The 16,450-nt window shown below is 37.5% G+C and overlaps 1 pseudogene; it reads left to right on the top strand.

The window, feature by feature from the left end:
• The first annotated feature begins 7,893 nt into the window (after window positions 1-7,893).
• Window positions 7,894-16,435, top strand: LOC105476904 (phosphatidylinositol 4-kinase type 2-alpha-like; annotated as a pseudogene).
• The last annotated feature ends 15 nt before the right edge of the window (window positions 16,436-16,450 follow it).

Here is a 16,450-nt window from a genome sequence, read left to right as displayed (position 1 = left end):
TCAACTGTGTCCATGCTAGAAGAGGATCACCTGCACGAGATCACAAATGATGGTGGCTTTAAAAATATGTTTGTGACAACTTCAAATATCCATGCATTCTGGACTAAAGAAAAGGTGCAATATTCTGAGATTGCCAGAAAAGCACTGAAAAGCCTGCTTCCATTTCCAACAACCTATCTTTGTAAATTAGGGTTTTCTGCAGTGACAGCAACCAGAATGACGTTATGGCGTAGACTAGTCATAAGCACATTCTTCAGCTGTCGCTGTCTCCCATCACCCCAGATAGGACCATCTAATTCAGGAAAACAAACCCAGGGTTCCCACTGATTCTACACCATGGTGAGTTGCATAATTATTTCATTATATATTACAATATAACAATAATAGAAATAAAGTGTACAAGAATTGTAATGCACTTGAATCGTTTCAAAAACCATCCCACCCTCCCCCGGTCTGTGGAAAAAATGGTCTTCCACAAAACTGGTCAGCCCCTGGTGCCAAAATGGTTGGTGACTGCTATATTAGAGCATGCTGACTACCAACCTGACTTCTTAAAAGCATAAACTTAAAAGTTTAAAAACATACAATGTATGCAAAATCCTTGCATATAAATCATGTGCTGAGCCTGGTTCATGTATACATTAAGTTTTGACAAATTGCCCACCTCAAATGAAAAAAAAAGTGTAGGGTCATTTTAAAACTTGGCCTGGTGCCTCTGACTTTAGGTAAGAGCAATAGGGAACTGCAGCCAGCTATTTGAAAAGCTGTTCTGCTGCATTTCTCCATCCTTTCTCATATCAATTTTATTTCCAAACCCAAATGCCTGACAAATGCCTTTCAAAATGGTACTACATTTTCATTCATTTTGATTTGCACAATTGCACACAATGTTTCACCCTCTCTATTAGTAGTAGGCCTTATTCAAAAGTGCTTTTTTTAAACAAAAAATTCATTTGTTTTTGATTAGTTTTCTTCACCAATGGTCAGAAATGGTAACTGAAGTGTCACTTTCCACACTGCAGCCATAGAGTACCTAATACATAACCATAGACTCAAGTTAATACCAAGATTATCCCAATAAATATGCCCAAGGTCAACCGCTACCCACCCTTGAAGCACAAAGCTGGCTCAATTTTAGCCAAAGTCTGTCTGTGATTGGTACCTTCCATCAGAAACCTTGGGGAACAATGAGAGCTATTAAATACACATAGGTTTAAAGTTAGCAGAGACCAACCGTAAGGGTCATTTACTTTTAGAATATCAAGTAGTGTGAGTAATAGGTTCACAGATCCTCTTTTAAAGAGCTTTGCGTAATTTAGACTTCTCTTCTGAATGTTGGCAGTATACACTAGGAGTAATGTATATTTTTAAATTTAAATACAGTTTTATGTGTTTCTGATCCTATTTTGAGTGTGTTTTCTCTGTGTCCTGTTAATGGTAGATGATGAGCACACAAGGATGAAGATTATAATGATGATAATGAATGATGACAACATTACCTTTTCTTTATAATATTAACTTATCAATCCGTTAATTACATACATTTATGCAAACTATGCCCCAAGGTAGACACCAATTTACCTACTTTACAGAGGAGTAACCTTATTCAGAGTTAGACTATCTCAAAGCTCCAGGCTAACACAATTCAAGATCCAGGTTTTTGCACTATCTGAGTTCCTTTTATATCTTTGGGAAGTCTCACATTTCAAAGCCAAGGCTCATGAAAACAATCTATATTCAAAATGTTGAACAAAAATTGATCAAATGCCCATTTGTGACTAATACTGTACTAAGCATGAAGAAGAGTATTGATGAAATATTAGATAAAGCCATATTTTGGGGAGTTAAATGCAGATTATTTTGTCTGGGGAATTAATTAAAACATCCTATAAGCACCATATTATGAAAATATCATTCATATTAAGAGAGCTCAGTTATTAAACTTTAAGCTCCTTGAGGACAGGGATTAAGATCAAAACATCCTTTTTTATCACACGGAATACAGCAGGTGCTCTATAAAGCTCTGTCGAATGAACATATGAATGAATGACAGCTACTGTTAAATCCTCACTGCAACCATTCTTTTAACACCTCAATCCTGATGACAGCGTCCTCTCAATCTCTCTTGAATGTGTTCATTTTTCACTTTTTCTGTTAGTGATAGGCTCACACGAAGTAAAACAAAGGCAAAAATACATCAACGAACAAGTCAAGAGGATCCTACCAATAAAGAAAATTAACTCAAAAATTTATTTTTCAAGAATTCACATCAACGAAAAATGGGCCCATTCTACATTTTCTATTTCTGTCTACACCAGAAGTTATGTGCTGACAAGTGAGTGAGTCAGGCCTATCTATGAATCTCTGTAGTTTTAATCTAACTGATCTTAAATGTTTAAATCAGTTTCCTATTTTTAACATTTTTAGATTTAAAAGTGCCTCTGAACTTCTAGCTCTCTTTTAGAAAATTAGAAGACAGAAGACGTCGCTTTTTGAAATAAAATTGAGTTGCTGCAGCCCTACCGACATGGTGCATTCACTGTACAACTCACTGAACTCAGCACTACTGCTCACTACTATCCCCTACTCACTTCATCTCTGATCACTATAGGCAAAAGTCACATCTGTGCTCTTAAGTGCATTATCATCTAGTTAAGGCTAAAATAAAACATCTGGTCCATTCATTTGAATCTCTAACCACTGCTCTCCAGGAGATGCCCTTCAACCTCAAATAGATCCTGATTTTTGCTAGTTCTGTGCTCTGGTTAGCCATCCATTCTATCATCTTATATGTGTGGGTTTAGGTAAATTAACATTGTGGAGCTTCAGTTTCTTGAACTATAAAATGAGCCAACAAGCCTGCCCATATTTTAATATTCTTATGAGGCTTGAGTGTGATGTTTTTCAATAAATACTAAGGACATTGCTGGACATTCAGTAAATGCTTAATATGTATTAACTTACTTTGATCATGCTGCTGATGATATTATGATCTTTATGTCTTCCATAGCCACCTGTAAAAATCAATCAGCATGAAAATGCCTTGCCATTTCTTTTGTAGAGTGGAGTGGGAATAATGGGAATAATCTGGGGTAAGAATTGAAGCATAAGGGAGGAACAAGGCTCACTGAAATAGATTATGTATTCCCAAATATAAGACACTAGCCCCAAATATAAAGGGCAGTTTCTAGATAAGAGAAGAGGGAAATTATGTTTTGACGTATACAGACAGAGAAAAAATAATGAAGAGGGGCAGAAACAGCTCCAAGAATTGTGAGGGGATGCTGAGACCAGCTCGGGTGGGGAGACCCTAACCCAGTGGCACTAGAAGAATTAAAGACACACGCACTGAAATATAGAGGTGTGAAGTGGGAAGTCAGGGGTCTCACAGCCTTCAGCACTGAGAGCCTCGAACAAAGATTTACCCACATATTTATTAACAGCAAGCCAGTCATTAGCATTGTTTCTATAGATATTAGATTAACAAAAAGTATCCCTTATGGGAAACCAAGGGATGGGCTGAAATAAAGGGATGGGTTGGGCTAGTTATCTGCAGCAGGAGCATGTCCTTAAGGCACAGATGGCTCATGCTATTGTTTGTGATTTAAGAACACCTTTAAGTGGTTTTCCGTCCTAGGTGGACCAAGTGTTACTTGCCTCATTCTAGTAAACCTACAACCTTCCAGTGTGGGTGTTATGGCCATCATGAACATGTCACAGTTCTGCAGAGATTTTGTTTATGGCCAGGTTTGGGGCCAGTTTATGGCCATATTTTGGGGGGCCCATTCCCAACAGGGGGAGATGAGGCTTAAATACTTAACTATGGTAAGAAGCCAGAGGTGACGGGGAACATTTCCACGAGCACAGCACTTCACAGAATCAGACCTTCAGTAACTGTAACCAGAACTAGAGGAAACAAACCACAAAAGATTCAGCTTCCTAGTAGAGTGTACTCTCCCAGGCAATAAGGAAAAACTTTTCTAACTTCCTCACATATCCTTCAACTTCTTATATTTATATGAAATCCCTTTAATGAAATAATAGCTTACATTTATTTAGCACTATGGACTCTTCTTAGCCCTTTATGTATATTAATTATTTAGTTCTCACAACCCTAAGAGGCTTAACAAAGAAATAAAATGAATTGTCATGTAGTTAAAAAAAAAACAACAACATGGTCTTGGAGTTTAAAGGCTGGAACAAAGGCAAATTCAGTGATGGTTGAGAGTCAGCGATGATCAAAGCATATTTATTAACCACACTGGGAAGGTTCTGACATATTATTTGATATTGGGAAAGAGGTGTTGAAGAATACTAAGCTGAAGATGATTCTATGATTTTTAGTTGAGATGTTAATGTGTGTACATGTCATTAACCAATTTCTATGGAATAAAGTCAGTAGGAAAAGTAGGGTTATGAAAATATTACATTAATTCTGATATGAATACATTGAATTTAAAGTGCTTATAAGGACAATGAAATGCAAATACCCAATATTGCTTTTAGTGGTTGACTTCCGATGTAAAGATAGTTTCTTAGTATAAATATTGTTTTAAAGTTTTTACATGCTGACTCTAAGAACCACCAGACTCTGTTCTCATGGTAATTGAGTGACCTTGGGAAAGTTACCTAATTGAATAATAGTCATTATAACGCATCCTAATTAGGTTATTTTAAGAATAAGGTGGCATGGTGATGGCCTAGATAATTGTTATTTCAATGTGTGATTATTTTGAGAATCATGAGAGATACATTGTAAAAATAGTCTCCAAACAGGTACCAGAAAACAGTACTGAAATTATAAGACACATGTAAGATAAAACCAGGTATTTTGCCCTCTAAGTTTAAAACACAAATATTCAATATTATTTCTTACATTATATTCTTTGAGCCCTGAGATTCTCAACTCTTGTTTTACATTAGAATCACAGAAAGGGTTTTTATTTTTATTTTGTAAGCCATATCCACTCTCCATCCCAGATTTATTAAGCTAAAATTTCTGGGAGTCATTAAAAGGTGCTGTCATTGGCACAGCCCATGTTATTAGTCAGTTTCAGATTCCACAAATATGAAGCAATTCGTGAAATTGCCTGTATGTCTATACTCTTTCTTTTTTATTAGTAATAAGCTTTATATAATTTGTATACCAAAATTTGTACCTAGTGATTTTCTGTTATTTTATGCCTCCTATTAGAGAACAGGATTATTCTTAAAAAGTAATGCTTAGTCTTTTGATATTTGAATTTGATTTCTATTTCCAAGCCTAGTTTCCCAATTTTAAGGAAACATAGAACTTTATCTCTGCCTAATATGAAACATCCTTAAAATGTGCCTCTTTTCCATCTTTGCTCAGTCAATCACTTTTAATAAAATGCAGATGCAGGCAAAGACCTTCTCAGAAAGACACTGAATAGAAGAATCATCCAGGAAATGCTTTCTTTGACAAAGCAGATTCAAGATTCCTTTTTGGCTAAGGAGAATAAAAAGAGAAGAATTTTCCCGGCCTTTAATTGGTTCACAACAACTTTGTAGCATCTAATCCCAAAGCCCTGACATTGCTCTAGTTTGTAGATACACAAAATAATTTATTATAATTTTTATACTTCCTTAAAGATTTTTAAAATTTGCATGCAGCTCTTTTTAATTAGACGCCTTTGTATAATATCCATTTTGTGCTCTGTAACTTATTCATGTAACATAAAACAAAACTGAATCTACATATTAGACATATATTTCACTATTACTCTATTTCAATTTAAATATCACTGAAATCCTTAATTCTATCATGAATCACACTTTTAATGTCTCATGCTGTTATAGATTTTACAAAGATCAGACATTTTAATTTTTTTCCTAAGATTTCCTTGGACCTCAGGTGATAAATATAAAAGTAAGCAGATGAGAGTGGAAGCAGTTATCAAGCGGTGATTCTCCATCATATCTGTGCATTCCAAATCCTCCTCACCCCCACCTCCACCCCTCCCACATGGGAAAGCTTTTGAATTTACCGTTGCTTAATCTTGCCTCATCTCAGATTAAATATGTCTTGGATGAGTCCCAGGCAAGTTTGTTTCACAAGTTCATTCCAGGTGATTCTAATGTGCATCAGTTTAGGAATCCCTGAAATAGACCAAGATTTCTTATAGTAATATAGGAGAAGGAAGGGGAAATACACAGAAAAATAGCTGGCATAGAGTTAGTTGTATAAGAACTGAAACACCTGGTGAGGAGGAACAGAGACTAGAGTACCGAAAGCATAATTACGGTATTTTAAAAAGCATCATTGTGGTTTTGATAGAGACGGGAGTTCTATAGGAGACCATCAGATTTGGATAGCAAATGGTCAAGAGGATTAAGGAATGAGCTTCCCAGATTTAAAGCATAGATAACTCCAGGAAGTAAATAGTCCTTAAAATGATTAAGAAGCATAGTCATAGTTCACAGGACATATGGAAAGACTTTCAAATAGCTTGGGTTAAAAAGCCAGTCAGATGGTTATTTATAGTGAAATCATTAGTAAGAGAGACTACACAAGTCAGAGATGAGAAAACAGTTCTTTACATTTGATATGCAGCCCCATTTAGAATAAAAATGCAACTGATTTGGTAGAATTTTAAATAATTTGCTACAGTAAGTACTGAAGAACTGAAAGCAAACTGTGCAAGCCATCTAGGTAAAGCTCATAGGGCCTTGAAATCCTTAATTCTAACACAGTTGATTTGAAAGTGGGAGATGTTGATTCTACAATACATTTCTTATAAATACAAAGCATAACACCTTCAAAATCTTCTCCCTCACTATGTATTTGGTTCTTCATTTAAAACTGGAAAAGCCACTGAGGATAAACAAAATAAAATAAATGACAGAAACCTCTAGAAATATGAGAAAATGTTTCCAGTAAGGGGCATTTAATCTGGTGACCTGAATTCTCTGTACTAGGGGTTAAAATACCTGATTGTGTTCCTTTTTCTCTTAAACAACACGAAAGAAAGACCAATGCTGGTTTTTTTTTTTTTTTTTTTTTTTTTTTTGACTATACTAGCTGTAATTCTTGTTAAAAGAAAAGCCTTAGACAAATCTAATTTAACTGAGTTTAGCTGAGCAAAGAACATTTGGTAAATCAGGCAGCCTCTGAACCAGAAGAGGTTCAGAGAGGCTACCCTGAAGCTACATAGTAGAAGATTATTTATGGACAGAAAAAGGAAAGTGATGAAAGAAAAATGGAAGTGGTTACAGAAATGGCTGATTTGGTCACCTTTACTATGCTTTAGCATAGAGCTGGGTTAGATTGTGCCTCTGCCCGTCAGGTCTGTGGAACATTGAACTTGAGAATGATGATTTAGGTACATGGTAGAGAAAATTTCTCCACAGCAAAACATTCAAGATTCAACCCCACTGCTTCTAACAGCAAATGCTCATGTGTGTGAACAAAGAAATGACCTTAAACGGGAACTTACATTAAAAAAATCGCAGCCTGGGTATATGATAGTAAAGAAAAGCCTATTTTCTTGGAAGGAATTCAAGCAAGCTGCAGAAATTTGCATAACTAAAAGGAAGGTAAGCACTAATAGCAAAGACAATGGGAAAAAGGCCCAGATGGCATTTTAGAGAAGTTCCTTGCACCCTCTCCCATCACAGGCCTAAAAGCCTAGGTGGAAAGTATGGTTTCATGGGCCATGCCTAGGGCCTGCTGCTCTACACACCTCAGGACACTGCTCCCCATATCCCAGCTGCTCCAGATCCAGTTGTAGCTCAAAGGGAACCATATATAGCCCATGCTACTGCTTCAGAGAGTGTAAGTCATACGTCTTGGCAGCTTTCATGTGGATAAGGCCTGCAGGTACACAGAGTGCAAGAGTTGAGGCTTGGGATCCTCTGCCTAGATTTCAGAGAATGTTTGGAAAAGCCTGGCTGTCCAGGAAGAAGTTTGATGAAGGAGGGAGCCCTCATGGAGAACCTATACTAGGGCAGAGCAAAGGAAGAAGGTGAGGTTAGAGCCCCTACACAGAGTCTCCACTGGGGCACTTCCTAGTGGAGCTACGAGAAGAAGGCCACCATATTCCAGACCCTGGAATAGTAGATACAGCAGCAGCTTGCACCTTGCACCTGGAATAGCTGCATGAACTCAACCCCAGCCATTGAGAGCAATTGCAGGGGCTGAAACCTGGAGAGCCACAAAGGCAGAGCTGCCTTTGGATTTGGGAGTCCACCCCTTGCACTAGTGTGCCCTGTATGTGAGACAAAGAGTCAAGGGAGATTATTTTGGAGCTTTAAGATTGAATAACTTCCCTGCTGGGTTTTAGACTTGCACGGGGCTGTAGCCTCTTTCCTTTGGGCTATTTATCCCTTTCAGAATGGGAGTATTTACCCAATGCCTATACCCCCCGTATATCTTGGGAATAACTAACTTGCTTTTGATTTTACAGGCTCATAGGTGGAAGGGACTTGTGTTGTCTCAGATGAGACTTTGGACTTTGGACTTTTGAGTTAATGTTGAAATGAGTTAAAACTTTGGGAGACTATTGGGAAAGCATGATTATGTTTTGAAATGTGAGGAGGACATAAAATTTGGAAGGTCCCAGGGTGGAATAATATGGTTTGGAAATGTGTCCCCCCTGCCAAATCTCAAGTTTAATTGTAATCCCAAAAGTTGGAGGTGGGGCCTGGTGGAAGGTGATTGGATGATGGGGCTGGAGTTCTCACGAATGAGTTAGCACCATGCCCTCAGTTTTGTTCTGACGATAGTGAGTGAGTGAGTTATCCTGAGATCTGGTTGTTTGAAAGTGTATAACACCTCTCCCCTCTCTCTCTCGCTACTGCTCCAGCCATGTAAGACATGGCTGCTTCTCCTTCACCTTCTATCATGACTGTAAGTTTCCCAAGGCTTCCCCAGAAGCAGCAGCCACTATGTTTCCTGTACAGCCTGCAGAACCATGGGCCAATTAAACCTCTTTTCTTATAATTTACCCAGTCTCAGGCATTCCTTTACAGCAATGTGAGAACAGACTAATACTAGCTGAGGCTTTGGTATAACCCCAATATTGTCTCCCAGTGAGCTAGATAAGGCAAAATATGCATCACAAAAACTTAAGTGAACCTGTCTGAAGATTTACGCAAAGTATACTTGATTCTTTGTCTTTACGACCCATACTTCAAGTTTGTTTTTTGGTCAGGGAGGAGGGACAAAAGCAAAGAAAGTTAAAACTAAAGGAAGCATATTAAGAGAAATATGAAAGAAAGTAAAATGGTTTCCTCTTAAGGCTGAGAATATATCTAGTTTTATCCACTCCACTTTGACTTTTTGAATAAATAGAGAATGATATCCCAAAGAAGGAAGTTATCATGAGAGAATTCAGAGAGCAAACAGGATGTTGAAAGCAAAGCTTTAATTATTTCCTCCTACTACTCTGGTGTTAATACTTTTTTAGTATCATGGTGCCAAAATGCCCATGGAGTTGATTCTTACAGTAATGCTCTCACTGCTCTGATTGAAGTGGGAGTTATGATCAGGATCTCTTCAATGGTGAGATGGAAGGATTTATATTTATTTTCTTATTTTTGATGGTTCTTTTTAGATAGATTGTCAACTTGAATTTTGGCCATTACTCGTCAGGTGCCATGGTTTTTATTTATCTTACCTTCATTTATGTACCAGTATTTAATTGCACATATTTATTTGCACATCTATATCAAACCATGTTTTCTATTTCTTTTTGCCCATTTTCTCTATGCTTCTTGACTCTGTGCCTGTTACACAATTATCCTGTGCTTTTTCATGTCCCTAATAAGACTGAATGCCTCTCATAGAATTCTAACCTTATCTTTTAGAAAATCTTACATCAATGTTTCCCAAGTATTTCTTAACACAATTCTCTCAACATTAAAGTACACTGACAGGGTAGACGGATCAAATAGAAAGACTAAAGTTGTCATTACATTCCTCTTAGTATTTCAAATTATATTAATCTGATATTATATAAACATTTGCCTTAATATAAAAATTAGTTGTTTTGTGTGTTTGTGTGTGCCTGTTTTTTTTTTTTTTTTACAACGAATAGCTTGAAATGGATACTGCAATGGATTTATCATAGCATGCTATAGCTACTTTAACTTTAGCACTTAGTTGCACTTGTATATTTGTGTTAAAGTGATGGATTGTTTGTTAGCATGTCTTCTTTATATTGTCTTTTCCATCAGATAATTTAGTTTGTTGAAGGTAGTCAGTAATACCAGTTTAGAAGGAGGGCTAAAGAGATAATGAGGAGTATAAATAAATAAAGGAGAAAGAGGTGGAAAAACAGGAAAAGGAAAACAGACATTTCCATAATGCATAGTCTTTGCCACTCTGATTGCAGAACATCTGTGTAATTGTTCAACCTCTGCATAGCAACTCTATAAAAACCTCTATTGATATGCATCGAAACAAAAATACTCTGTAATAATTTCATATCATGAACAAACAATTCATTTACATTTAATAAGACAGCTTGTATGTTATTCAGAGAAATCGGGTGCTACAATCTTAGAAGACAAATCTAGCTGATTTGTAATTAACTCAGGTTTACATCAATAATAATATATTGCATTAAAACTGAAAAAAATGAAAGAGCAATAGCAGTTATCTTGTCTGCATTAAACATGTTTCATTTTTCCTGGTATACATCCTGTGGATTTTACAATACTTATGAGACAGTGTAATTATCAGGTCTCTTAACTTATGTCTTGTTTTCACCACACAGGATGATTTTCTTCACTATTACACAGACCCTTACAGATAAGACAGCTAAGTTTCAGAGGTGTGGGACCTGGTTTCCTTTGCTGAAGGTGTTTTCTGACGATTTGTAAGTTTCAAGGCTATAAACAGAAGTTTTGAAGTACTTGAGCACATGTTCCATCCAGGGTATATATGGCAGTCAAGGTCCACTAGCTTTAAGCAAGATCTAGAGGATCTTTAAGGAGAACTCAAACATCAGAGGAAATGCAAATATATGAAGATGAAATAAATTTAAAAAAAAAAACCTAACTTAATGATGACAGGGAATTTTAGTTTATGAGTTTCTGAAACTGATGAAGAACTGTAAACAGATTGCTCACAATTTACAGATGGATCAAGCGATGCCTGTGGCCTGCTTGAGAAGGCTGAACACTAATGCTGTGGACTTGAGGTTTCATGGGATTCCTTATATCTCAATGTAAAAAATCAAAATCTGAGTGGAGAATGATTCCATGAAAGACATCTCTGAGCCTCTGGAAAATGTTGTGTTTCATTAGAAAGTGAAAGTCCAGCTGCATCCATGTCCCTACAAAGGACACAAACTCATCCTTTTTTATGGCTGCATAGTATTCCATGGTGTATATGTGCCACATTTTCTTAATCTAATCTGTCACTGATGGACATTTGGGTTGATTCCAAGTCTTTGCTATTGTGAATAGTGCCGCAATAAACATACATGTGCATGTGTCTTTATAGCAGCATGATTTATAATCCTTTGGGTATATCCCCAGTAATGGGATGGCTGGGTCATATGGTACATCTAGTTCTAGATCCTTGAGGAATCGCCATACTGTTTTCTGTAATGGTTGAACTAGTTTACAATCCCACCAACAGTGTAAAAGGGTTCCTATTTTTCCACATCCTCTCCAGCACCTGTTGTTTCCTGACTTTTTAATGATTGCCATTCTAACTGGTGTGAGATGGTATCTCATTGTGGTTTTGATTTGCATTTCTCTGATGGCCAGTGATGATGAGCATTTTTTCATGTGTCTGTTGGCTGTATGAATGTCTTCTTTTGAGAAATGTCTGTTCATATCCTTTGCTCACTTTTTGATGGGGTTGTTTGTTTTTTTCTTGTAAATTTGTTTGAGTTCTTTATAGGTTCTGGATATTAGCCCTTTGTCAGATGAGTAGATTGCAAAAATTTTCTCCCATTTTGTAGGTTGCCTGTTCACTCTGATGGTAGTTTCTTTTGCTGTGCAGAAGCTCTTTAATTTAATGAGATCCCATTTGTCAATTTTGGCTTTTGCTGCTGTTGCTTTTGGTGTTTTAGACATGAAGTCCTTGCCCATGCCATCATTCTTAGCAAACTATCACAAGAACAGAAAACCAAACACCACATGTTCTCACTCATAGGTGGGAACTGAACAATGAGATCACTTGGACTCGGGAAGGGGAACATCACACACCGGGGCCTATCATGGGGAGGGGGGAGGGGGGAGGGATTGCATTGGGAGTTATACCTCATGTAAATGACGAGTTGATGGGTGCTGACGAGTTGATGGGTGCAGCACAGCAACATGGCACAAGTATACATATGTAACAAACCTGCACGTTATGCACATGTACCCTAGAACTTAAAGTATAATAATAATAATCAATAAATTAAAAAATAATAAAATAAAATAAAAAAGAAAGTGAAAGTCATCTCCTGGTAATAGTAATGGTAGAGCGAATTCCCATCATGGATAAAAAACAGACATTTCTCCCCCAAGTTTTTCGAACCTGGTGATTCTAGGTTTCTCATGTGAACTTAGGGAAAGGGAAGGTTTCCACAGAGATTGACACTGTTGATTACATTGATGATCAGGAGTTCTGAGTCCATTTTAATTTACCCTAGAAAGGGTAGGTGACATTTTATTTTCTTGCCAGGTTCTGAAAAAGCTTCATATTCACTATACTTATTTTGCATCTTATATGGATGAAGCCAAGAAGAAGATTGAAGAATCATTTTTTCTACAAAAAAAAAAAAAAAGCATTTCTCAAAGAAATTTTGAAAAGCTTGGCAATCCCTTTTATACCAATTAAGATATTCAAGCATCACAGTAGATTCCTAATCTCACCATGGTGAAAAATAGTTGTCAGTTATCAAAGTAAGAGTCTAGAACTGCAATAGTTACACACACGCAGCTTGCTTCTTTTCAATTCATTCACAAATAATTTGTATTCATCTGCAAAAAGTGTATACTAATTGATGGAATATTTTGTTATATTAAAGTTGTCGGTCTTTCTATGGTTTTTGTTGCCAAACCATCACGATGTCTCCTTTCTTAAACCTTTATCTATTTTCTTTCCACAATCCAAACAGTCCTAAAGATACGTAGAAAAAGAAAGCATTTTATTTCTGAATTGCACTTTTGATATGAGCAAGCCCTGTTATACTCCTCATCAAATGCTTTAGACATACCATCCTGGCTTAGCAGAGATGCTCTCGTAATCTAAGTTCAGACTTCTCCTTAGAGTGACATCTTCTCCACTAGAAACTGACATAAAGAGATAGAAAATAATGTATTGTTTTCATTATTAGGTATCTGATTTAAGTTATATGTACAAAAAGTGTTTAGTATAATGGTCTAGTCATGAATAAAATGTCAGCGTGTTTTTGTCTTTTAATAGGGAAGAGGTAGATGGAGAGCTGGAGGTGTGGTACAACACTGCTTCACAGTCTTCATGAATTTCTGTAGAGCTGAAGGAAACCATCTATGCTACAGTATTTAACAACAAAGATCAATAGCACAGAGTCTATATGATACACTGCATAGCTTCATACAGAAAGCATTTTAACCTAAAGCTTTTCAAGCTTTTTAACCAATTTTATAAAATTCTATGTGTATGCGTACTAAATTTTCTCCACTTTCTTGGTGTTTTAAAAGACTCTGGTAAATAGCATTAGTGTCCAAAGAAAATAAAAATACTGGAGGAAACAAAAAATACCTAGTGGTTGTGCCTACTGAAATAAAAATGCTTCATACTATGAACACATGGATCTTTAATGAAAGTTTAAAAAATGCATTCTGTTGAAGTTTCAATACAGCACATTTTGAAAACTATTAGTTTTATGTACATATTTGGGTTTGCTTACATATCAAATTTTCCCCACATTAATTAAACATGGGTGTCTTTTGGACTATTATTGCATATTCTTCTAGGATTTATTTAAAATTCCAAAATAATTTTATGTACAGAGTAATGGCATTATTTAAAACAATGGGGAAAATAGAACTTTGAATTTGTGAAGTTTGTTTAACCATTCATTATGCTGAAAGAGAAACAATAACTGATTATGCTAAAGTACCATCATGAGAATTTTTAAATTTGTTTTCATTGATGAATAAGAATACTTTGTACTTGATATTATTAGTACTGAAATGACTATTTGTAATTTCGTTTATTTCTTAATAAGATACGTTTTTCATCTTCTCCCTAACAATCTTTTAGGTCTTCTTACTTAGTAATTGTTTTTCAACCTAAAATGCAATTGTTAACAATAAAAATTAGTATTTTCTAACCCAAAAAGCTTAAATTAAAAAGTTACTGGAGGGAAATTAATTTCATCCAATTGAAAAAAATAATGTCTTTATTACAGAAAACCACTGGAGAAGAAAATAGGGACACAGCATTAATAACAGGGAACTTAAAATAGCTTAAAAGCCTTCAGAGAATTTTTGAATTTACGAACAACAACAGGATAAATGTTATATTAATGTCATAAAGGATGTGTTATACCTGTGTACATGTGGACTCATTTTGTTTTAACGTGGTACTGTAGTACAAAATGGATTGTTGCAAGAAAAAAATAATGTCATCAGTGGCCAAAAACATGAGCAGTATTTCTGCAGGAAGAATTTTTCCATTTCCAAACCATGGTGGCGCAGGTCCAGGGTTTGCCAAGGCAGCGCACAATGCTCAGGCCCACCAGGAGCTGAATGAATTCTTGGAGGACCTTGAGTTCGAGGCTGCGGTGTGGCAGGCAGAACTGGCCATTAAGCGCGGCATCTTTCCCAAGCCCCATCTACCAGGGCCCCAGCAGAAGCTACTTGTCAAGGACCCTCACAGGTGTCTGGAGGGTTACAATGAACTCATGAGTTGTGAGCCTGTTGCTACTGCTTCTTTGTTGTTCAGAGGTTGGAGTTCCAGGGGAGCAGAGACAGAGAAGACCAGTAACTGAGGCCTCTTGCTAGCCGCTTTGGATAAGAAAATAATTCTGAAGACTTAACAATATGAATATATGCATTTTGCTTTTTTTTTTTTTTTTTGCCAGTAAATAAAAGATCACTGTTGTCTTCAAACCCAAGAATGAAGAGCCCCTGTGGGCAACTTAATCCTAAGTGGACCAAGTGGTTGCAGAAGCTGTGCCGTCCTTGCTGTTTTGGCCGTGGTGCATACCTTGTCCTCAACCAGGGTTATCTCTCAGAGGCAGAGGGTGACCTGGTGGACCGAAAACTAGAATGCAAGATTGTACTCCTCACAAAGGTGGTATACCTGGCCAGTAAGACATTCAACTATAGTGCCATTGACAAAGTGATGTCCAGGGGCAAGCAGCTTGTGCTAGAGAAAGTGTCAAACGTTGGGCAGTGGTTTAACCCCATCGGGCAACCCACCAAAGGTTGGCTCTTTCCAGCTCTTTGTTGAAGGCTACAAAGATGCAGACTATTGGCTGTGGCGTATTGAAGCAGAACCGCTCCCTGAGAATATCAAACAGCAACTACTACTGCAGTTCCAGCCACTGGTGGTGCTGGATCACATCATCTGCGACACTGACAGAGGCAATGACAACTGGTAAATGTGACTGTCCAAAGGATAGCTCTGGCTCTCAGCACACAGACTGGGTGGTTGTGAAGGAGCCTGTTATCAAGGTGGCTGCCATAGACAATGGGCTGGCCTTCCCTCCAAAGCACCCTGACTCCTGAAGGGAATGTCCTTTGCACTGGGCCTGGCTGTCCCAGATAAAAGTCCCCTTCTCTTAGGAGTTCAAAGATCTGATCATTCCAAAGATATCCAACCCTAACTTCAAGGACTTGGAAGAGGACCTATGTGAACTATTCAGGAAAGCTCCTGGGTTGGGTGTGGTAGCTCATGCCTGTAATCCCAGCACTTCGAGAAGCAGATCATTTGAGCTTAGGAGTTGGAGACCAACCTGGGCAAATGGGGAAACCCTGTCTCTACAAAAACAAACAAACAAACAAAAAGTAAAAATTATCCTGGTATCATGATTCATGCCTGTAATCCCAGCTACTTGGGAGGCTGAGGAGGGAGGATTGCTTGAGCCCAGGAAGTGGAGGTTACAGTGAGCCAAGATCAGGCAACTGCACTCTAGCCTGGGCAATAGAGCGAGACCTTATCTCAAAAAAAAAAAAATTCTAGTTTTGACAAAGACCAGTTTGATAAGCAGATTACTGTCATGCTGGGTCTGATCCTAAATCTGACTCAGGTCTTAAAAGATCAGAGTCCCCTGCACCTTGTCCAGATGCCGCCTGTGGTTGTTGAGATGAGATGGCCCATTCCCACCAGCGGCTTTCTAGCGAGTCCTACACACAGAGCTTTCAGAGCTTCAAAAGTCAGAGGCAGTCAAACGAGGCACTGTCTGAGACTTCTGGGAGGAAACCTGGGCAGTGGGGTGCAGGAAAAGCTAGAGAAGCCAGTGGAGAGCAGCACCTTTAAGATCCCTCCCTTTCT

Source organism: Macaca nemestrina, chromosome 17 (genome assembly GCF_043159975.1).
Source record: "Macaca nemestrina isolate mMacNem1 chromosome 17, mMacNem.hap1, whole genome shotgun sequence".
NCBI lineage: Eukaryota > Metazoa > Chordata > Mammalia > Primates > Cercopithecidae > Macaca > Macaca nemestrina.
This window is presented reverse-complemented; position numbering and strand designations above follow the sequence as displayed.